Source organism: Rhipicephalus microplus, unplaced genomic scaffold (genome assembly GCF_043290135.1).
Source record: "Rhipicephalus microplus isolate Deutch F79 unplaced genomic scaffold, USDA_Rmic scaffold_400, whole genome shotgun sequence".
Lineage (NCBI taxonomy): Eukaryota > Metazoa > Arthropoda > Arachnida > Ixodida > Ixodidae > Rhipicephalus > Rhipicephalus microplus.
The window spans coordinates 48,714-57,500 of record NW_027464964.1 but is presented as its reverse complement, the minus strand read 5'-3'; the positions used below and the strand labels follow the sequence as shown (position 1 = coordinate 57,500).

Below are 8,787 nucleotides of genomic sequence, written 5' to 3'. Positions count from 1 at the left end.
TCGGCAGCAAGCAAAACGCCTGGCAACGTCGACGCTCCCCTAACCGCGATCTCGCACCGTGTTTCGTGTGGCGAATTCAAAAGCCGGCCGGCGCTGCTGCAACCATTACGGTCGGTACGCATACGCCGCGGAGGGCGGGACGGTCATCGGAGCGTGCGGTTCCTCCATCGAGTACTGCGCACCTCGGCCGTCGCATCGCCGTGCCATGACCGGCCGCGCGTCAACGCGAACCGGTGCCAGCGAGATCCCTCGCCTGCAAGAACCGACCGGCAGCCTCCGTCACCCGAGGACGCGGAGGCGCTTGCCGCGGACGGCGGGACGGTATGCACTGGTGCACAGCGGACCCGTCACATCGCCAGTTCCTTGACCGACCGCCGACGCTTGTGCCGTTCCTCTCGTACTTGGCAGTCGCCGCGCGATTGTCGGGTCTCGTTCTTGCACGCTCGAACGGTCGGGAGGGCACTCGGCTGGCGTTTCGGGAACGCGCAGCCTCGCCTTCTACCGACGTAACCACGACTCGCCGTTCGCGCTCCGCCGCTCCTGTTTACAGTACTAGGCGGTCCCGCAGCGGTCGGGTCGCGCATTTCGAGCGCTTCGAGCCACGGTGCAGTGGCGGGTCGAAAGCCGACCTATGAGTGCGTTGCGCCGTTTGTACCCGCGTCCGCCACCTGGCCGACCGTCCAAGGTCGCGGTGTTGGCGTCCGCTGGGCGCAACAATTTGTCACGGGGTGCCGCTCCACATTCAGGCAGCCCCGTGGGGAAAAGCCGACCCCGCGTCCAAACGGGGTCAGCGGCAGAAAGTGTCGGGCGCAGACGCAGCTGAGGCGCTCACCCTTCACAATCCGTTAATGATCCTTCCGCAGGTTCACCTACGGAAACCTTGTTACGACTTTTACTTCCTCTAAATGATCAAGTTTGGTCATCTTTCCAACAGACCGGCGCAACCGAAAGGCCGCGCCGGACATCGGTCCGAAGACCTCACTAAATCATTCAATCGGTAGTAGCGACGGGCGGTGTGTACAAAGGGCAGGGACGTAATCAACGCGAGCTTATGACTCGCGCTTACTGGGAATTCCTCGTTCAAGGGGAACAATTGCAAGCCCCTATCCCAATCACGAAAGAAGTTCCACGGGTTACCCAGTCTTTTCAGACAGGGATAAAGACACGCTGCTTCCTTCAGTGTAGCGCGCGTGCGGCCCCGGACATCTAAGGGCATCACAGACCTGTTATTGCTCTGTTTCGTGCGGCTAGGAGCCGCTTGTCCCTCTAAGAAGGTTGTAAGGTGCTGGGAACCCCGCACCTATTTAATAGGCTAGAGTCTCGTTCGTTATCGGAATTAACCAGACAAATCGCTCCACCAACTAAGAACGGCCATGCACCACCATCCACCGAATCAAGAAAGAGCTCTCAATCTGTCAATCCTCCCAGTGTCCGGGCCGGGTAAGTTTTCCCGTGTTGAGTCAAATTAAGCCGCAGGCTCCACTCCTGGTGGTGCCCTTCCGTCAATTCCTTTAAGTTTCAGCTTTGCAACCATACTTCCCCCGGAACCCAAATACTTTGGTTTCCCGGAAGCTGCCCGCCGAGTCATTTGAGTAACTCAGGCGGATCGCTGGTTGGCATCGTTTATGGTCAGAACTAGGGCGGTATCTGATCGCCTTCGAACCTCTGACTTTCGTTCTTGATCAATGAAAACATTCTTGGCAAATGCTTTCGCAGTAGTTCGTCTTGCGACGGTCCAAGAATTTCACCTCTAGCGCCGCAATACGAATGCCCCCGTCCGTCCCTCTTAATCATTACCTCGTATTCCAAAAACCAACAGAACAGAAACGAGGTCTTGTTCTATTATTCCATGCAAGTTTATTCAGGCGACTCGCCTGCGTTGAGCACTCTAATTTTTTCAAAGTAAAAGCACCGGCCATCTCGAGGCACACAATGAAGTGCACCAAGAAAGAACCGGCATGATGTTCAGTCCGAGCCGTCGCATCGGGTAGATGCACTACTCGTCTGGAACTGAGATCCAACTACGAGCTTTTTAACCGCAGCAGCTTTAGTATACGCTATTGGAGCTGGAATTACCGCGGCTGCTGGCACCAGACTTGCCCTCCAATTGATCCTCGTTAAAGGATTTAGAGTGTACTCATTTCAATTACGGGGCCTCAAAAGAGTCCCGTATTGTTATTTTTCGTCACTACCTCCCCGTGCCGGGAGTGGGTAATTTGCGCGCCTGCTGCCTTCCTTGGATGTGGTAGCCGTTTCTCAGGCTCCCTCTCCGGAATCGAACCCTGATTCTCCGTTACCCGTAACAACCATGGTAAGCAAGTAACCTACCATCGAAAGTTGATAAGGCAGACACTTGAAAGAAACGTCGCCGGCTCGTGGCCATGCGATCAGCACAAAGTTATCCAGAGTCACCACACAATACGGGCCGAAACCCGATCGATCTTGGTCTAATAAAAGCACCCGTTACCCAAAGGGCTCCAGGCTCACTGCATGTATTAGCTCTAGAATTGCCACAGTTATCCAAGTAGGAAGAAACGATCTAAGGAACCATAACTGATTTAATGAGCCATTCGCGGTTTCGCCTTATTTCGGCATGTACTTAGACATGCATGGCTTAATCTTTGAGACAAGCATATGATTACTGGCAGGATCAACCAGGTAATCGTTCGACTGCGCGTCCGTCCTCGCCCTCGGCGGGCCGGACGCAGTCTGTGTGCGGCGGAGGCCACCTTCAGGCGCCCCAACACGCTTATTTTGCACTCCGAGATGACGGCGTTCGAGCTCGCTACGGCACAACCTTCCCGAAAGACGAGTGGGAGCCGTGCGGCAAGAAGCACGTTCATGCTCGCTCTTTTTCGTTGCATCGACTCGGTCGCGCCGTGCGGGTTGCCCAAGCCCGCTGCACTGTCGGTGGACCGGCCGGAACTAGCAACGGAGCCGAGACTGCAAAGCCGCCAGACGACGGGTCACGCCCGCGTCTTCGGCGCTTTCGCATCTGAATCGCCCGAGGACGACACGGAACACACCTCGATATCGTGGTAAAACGGCACCGTCCGACAACCAGCCCCTAACGCATCAAGCGGATGAGGCTGCAGACGACTGCCGTGGATTCCCCTGGAGCAGACCCGAGGACACGCTTGACGAGGCCGAAGCCCGCCGCATATCAGACACCCGGTCGCTTTCGCGTACGCCGCTCACGAGAACCCCCACATAATAGCAGCGATAAGTACCCAGACCTCCTTGGGCCCTAATACGAGCGTACTCGAGAAAATTTCACCGCGGGTGTGCCCCGAAACGTGTGGCATGTTGAGCGTGCCACAAGTCTACGTCGCTCTCAAACCCGCCGAGGTCGTAGAATTTGCGACCCTACTCACGAAATTCCCACCGAGGATACGGCCGCAAACGTACCGCACCTTGGGTAGGCCACGAGTTTGTGCAACACTACGCTGACGGCACAGCACCGAGGTCGTGCGCGCACGCACGGGAAAATTCCGCCGCGGTTTCTGCCGAAAACGTGAGGCACCACGACTCTCCGCAAGTTCGCGTCGACTGCGAAAGACCGAAGTCGTGAACGACGTGTCCGCTACTCGCCGCCGACACGCTGGACACCAAACGTACAACGACTCGACGGCGTCGTAGAGGCCCACGACGCGGTTTTCCTTAACGACGTCTCGGCGTGGCACCGACAGGTTAGAACGGCCGACCAACGTTCCCTGTCCGCCGTTCGGCTCAGTCGAAGGGCTCGGCGACTTCGGCAACGCTGCGAAGCCGCACGGTGACGCACGCCATGTCCCCATTTTTTTTTTTCTTTCTGCGTCTGCCGGGGTGCCCCTATAATAGCAGCGATAAGCACCCAGACCGCCGTGGGTCGCTCGCCCCGGCTGACGTGGTTTTTCGTACTCCTGCGGCGGTCGCCGTCAAGCACGTCCAAATACGCTACTTTCGTGGGCGCATTCACGCTCTTTCGCTTCGCCGGAGTGCCAGCACTCACTCTGCCAAAAACGGCGAACATCCGAGCGGCGGTTCCCACTTTTGCGTCGGCGTCGCAAACCCCGCCCCGGCAGACGAGGTTTGCCGTACTCGTGCGACGGTGGCCGGCGGGCACGTCGAAAGACGCCGATATCGTGCGCGAATTGGCGCACCTTGGCTTCACCGGAGTGCCGCCACTGACTCCTCCAAAAACGGCGAAGATCCGAGCGGCGCTTCCCACTTTCGCATCGGCGTCCCGAACTCCGCCCCGGCTGACGCGGTTTACCGTACTCGTGCGACGGTCGCCGGCGAGCACGTGGAAAGACGCCGATATCGTGCCCGAATCGGCTCCGTTCGGCTTCGCCGGAGTGCCAGCACTGGCTCGGCGAAAGACGACGAACATCCGAGCGACGGTTCTCACTATTGCGTACGCGTCGCAAACCCCGCCCCGGCAGACGCACTTTGCCGTACTCGTGCGACGGTCGCCGGCGAGCACGTAGAAAGACGCCGATATCGTGCCGGAATCGGCCCCGTTTGGCTTCGCCGGAGTGCCAGCACTCACTCGGCCACAAACGGCGAACATCCGAGCGGCGGTTCCCACTTAGCCGTCGGCGTCCCGAACTCCGCCCCGGCAGACGCGGTTGCCGAGCTCGTGCGACTAGCGACCGCGAAGCCGTCTCGCGACGCCGCTTTCATGCGCGGCTCCCACTGCGACCTGGGTCACCCGAGGTCGACGAGCAAAAAAGAATGTCGAAAAAAATTTTTTTTTTTTTTTGCGTCTGCCGGGGTGCCCCTATAATAGCAGCGATAAGCACCCAGACCGCCATGGGTCGCTCGCCCCGGCTGACGTGGTTTTTCGTTTTCCTGCGGTGGTCGTCGTCAAGCACGTCCAAACACGCCACTTTCGTGGGCGCATTCGCGCTCTTTCGCTTCGCCGGAGTGCCAGCACTCACTCTGCCAAAAACGGCGAACATCCGAGCGGCGGTTCCCACTTTTGCGTCGGCGTCGCAAACCCCGCCCCGGCAGACGAGGTTTGCCGTACTCGTGCGACGGTGGCCGGCGGGCACGTCGAAAGACGCCGATATCGTGCGCGAATTGGCGCACCTTGGCTTCACCGGAGTGCCGCCACTGACTCCTCCAAAAACGGCGAAGATCCGAGCGGCGCTTCCCACTTTCGCATCGGCGTCCCGAACTCCGCCCCGGCTGACGCGGTTTACCGTACTCGTGCGACGGTCGCCGGCGAGCACGTGGAAAGACGCCGATATCGTGCCCGAATCGGCTCCGTTCGGCTTCGCCGGATTGCCAGCACTGGCTCGGCGAAAGACGACGAACATCCGAGCGACGGTTCTCACTATTGCGTACGCGTCGCAAACCCCGCCCCGGCAGACGCACTTTGCCGTACTCGTGCGACGGTCGCCGGCGAGCACGTAGAAAGACGCCGATATCGTGCCGGAATCGGCCCCGTTTGGCTTCGCCGGAGTGCCAGCACTCACTCGGCCACAAACGGCGAACATCCGAGCGGCGGTTCCCACTTAGCCGTCGGCGTCCCGAACTCCGCCCCGGCAGACGCGGTTGCCGAGCTCGTGCGACTAGCGACCGCGAAGCCGTCTCGCGACGCCGCTTTCGTGCGCGGCTCCCACTGCGACCTGGGTCACCCGAGGTCGACGAGCAAAAAAGAATGTCGAAAAAATTTTTTTTTTTTTTTTGCGTCTGCCGGGGTGCCCCTATAATAGCAGCGATAAGCACCCAGACCGCCATGGGTCGCTCGCCCCGGCTGACGTGGTTTTTCGTTTTCCTGCGGTGGTCGTCGTCAAGCACGTCCAAACACGCCACTTTCGTGGGCGCATTCGCGCTCTTTCGCTTCGCCGGAGTGCCAGCACTCACTCTGCCAAAAACGGCGAACATCCTAGTGGCGGTTCCCACTTTTGCGTCGGCGTCGCCAACCCCGCCCCGGCATACGCGGTTTGCCGTACTCGTGCGGCGGTGGCCGGCGGGCACGTCGAAAGACACCGATATCGTGCGCGAGTCGATGCTTCTTGGTCTCGCAGGAGGGCCGCCACTCACTCCTGCAAAAACGGCGAAGATCCGAGCGGCGCTTCCCACTTTTTCGTCGGCGTCGCAAACCTCGCCCCGGCAGACGCGCTTTGCCGTACTCGTGCGACGGTCGCCGGCGAGCACGTCGAAATACGCCGATATCGTGCCCGAATCGGCCCCGTTTCGCTTCGCCGGAGTGCCAGCACTCGCTCGGCCAAAGACGACGAACATCCGAGCGACGGTTCCCACTATTGCGTACGCGTCGCGAACCCCGCCCCGGCAGACGCGGTTTGCCGTACTCGTGCGGCGGTGGCCGGCGGGCACGTCGAAAGACGCCGATATCGTGCACGAATTGGCGCTCCTTGGCTTCACCGGAGTGCCAGCACTCACTCGGCCAAAAACGGCGAACATCCGAGCAGCGGTACCCACTTAGCCGTCGGCATCCCGAACTCCGCGCCGGCTGACGCGGTTGCCGAGCTCGTGCGACTAGCGACCGCGAACGCGTCTCGCGACGCCGCTTTCGTGCGCGGCTCCCATTGCGACCTGGGTTACCCGAGCTCGACCAGCAAAAAAGAAGGTCGAAAATTTTTTTTTTTTTTTCTGCGTCTGCCGGGGTGCCCCTATAATAGCAGCGATAAGCACCCAGACCGCCGTGTGTCGCTCGCCCCGGCTGACGTGGTTTTTCGTACTCCTGCAGCGGTCGCCGTCACGCACGTCCAAATACGCCACTTTCGTGGGCGCATTCGCGCTCTTTCGCGTCGCCGGAGTGCCAGCACTCACTCTGCCAAAAACGGCCAACATCCGAGCGGCGGTTCCCACTTTTGCGTCGGCGTCGTAAACCCCGCCCCGGCAGACGCGGTTTGCCCTACTCGTGCGACGGTCGCCGGCGAGCGCGTCGAAAGACGCCGATATCGTGCGCTAATTGGCGCTCCTTGGCTTCTCCGGAGTGCCGCCACTCACTCCTCCAAAAACGGCGAAGATCCGAGCGGCGTTCTCCACTTTCGCATCGGCGTCCCGAACTCCGCCCGGGCTGACGCGGTTTACCGTACTCGTGCGACGGTCGCCGGCGGGCACGTCGAAAGACGCCGATATCGTGCCGTAATCGGCCCCGTTTGGCTTCGCCCGTGTGCCAGCACTCACTCGGCCAAAAACGGCGAACATCCGAGCAGCGTTTCCCACTTTCGCATCGGCGTCCCGAAGCCCGCCCCGGCAGACGCGGTTTGCCCTACTCGAGCGACGGTCGCCGGCGATCACGTCGAAAGGCGCCGAATTCGTGCACGAATCGATGCTTCTTGGTCTCGCAGGAGGGCCGCCACTCACTCCTGCAAAAACGGCGAAGATCCGAGTTGCGCTTCCCACTTTTTCGTCGGCGTCCCGAACTACGCCCCGGCTGACGCGGTTTACCGTACTCGTGCGACGGTCGCCGGCGGGCACTTCAAAATACGCCGATTTCGTGGGCGCATTCACGCTGTTTCGCTTCCCCGGAGTGCCAACACTCACTCTGCCGAAAGCGGCGATCATCCGAGCGGCGGTTCCCACTTTTGCGTCGGCTTCGCAAACGGCGCCCCGGCAGACGCGCTCGTGCGACGTACTCGTGCGACGGTCGCCGGCGAGCACGTCGAAAGACGCCGATATCGTGCTCGAATCGACCCCGTTTCGCTTCGCCGGAGTGCTGCCAGTCACGGCGCAGAAAACGGCGAACAAGTGTTTTTTTTTTTTTTTTCCTAGAATTTGTGTTATAGAAGGCACATTTGATATCGGACGATAATTTTCAACTTTATCACGCGCACCGATTTTCGTGTAGAGGTTTGCAAGTTTATGGGAATTTCTCCACTTGGAATAATGCGATTTAGTAGTACTACGAGAACTTCATGGATGTACTCAAGGGTACGGGGCAAGTCAGTTACGTCAACACCTGCAGATTTTTTACACTTCAAACTGAAAATTGTTGGTTGTGAGTCCTCGTGTGATATTAAAGGCCGATTCGCTAACACATAGAACAAAGAAAGAAAGGAAGAAAAAACGCCCGCGCTCGCTCAAGAAACCTGGGTTCGCAACAAGTGGCAACAACAAGCAACCGAGCGAGTGCGCCAAAACCCGTGGCGGCCGAACAAACGCGAAGTCCCAACCGCGTCAGCCGGGGCGGCACGGGACAGGAAAAATCACTTCAGCCGGGGCGGCGGGGCACCGAATAAACCTCGTCACCTCGTCGCAGGATAAAAGAGGAAACAAAAAGTCTAAACAGCGTCTGCTGGAGCGAATGCGTAATAAAACAACAACAACAACAAAAAAAAAAAACACCCGCGCTCAAGAAGTCTGCAATCACCACAAAAGGCGACTGTGACCGAGCAGCGTCAGCCGGGGCCGTGCGGAAACGGAAAAACCGCGACTACCGGGGCGTCGAGGCACCGAAAAATCCACTTCAGCCGCGGCGAAAAAAAAAAACAAAAAGAAAGACGGAGGGGGGGGGGGGAACCACGTCTGCCGGGGCGAAGGAAAAAAAAAAACGCGTCTGCCGGGGCGAGCCCGGGTGCGGCACCACCGGGAAAACTGTGGCAAACAGACATGGCGATCGAGTGAGTGGGCCGCCAGCCAGGCTCAGCCAAAAAGTGCAAAGTCCGAACTGCGTCAGCCGGGGCGGCAAAAACCACGTCAGCCGGGGCGGCGCAAAAAACCGCGTCTGCCGGGGCGGCACGAAACCGCGTCAGCCGGGGCGGCGCGAAAACTGCGTCAGCCGGGGCGAAAGAAAAAAAAAAAAAAACGCGTCTGCCGGGGCGAGCCCGG

General features: G+C 59.4%; 1 non-coding gene across 1 annotated transcript; it reads right to left on the bottom strand.

Annotated features, from left to right (window-relative positions):
• Positions 1 to 846: 846 nt before the first annotated feature.
• LOC142794325 (small subunit ribosomal RNA) lies at positions 847 to 2,661 on the bottom strand. The gene has a single exon (XR_012892253.1). It is a non-coding gene; the product is annotated as a small subunit ribosomal RNA (ribosomal RNA).
• Positions 2,662 to 8,787: the final 6,126 nt, after the last annotated feature.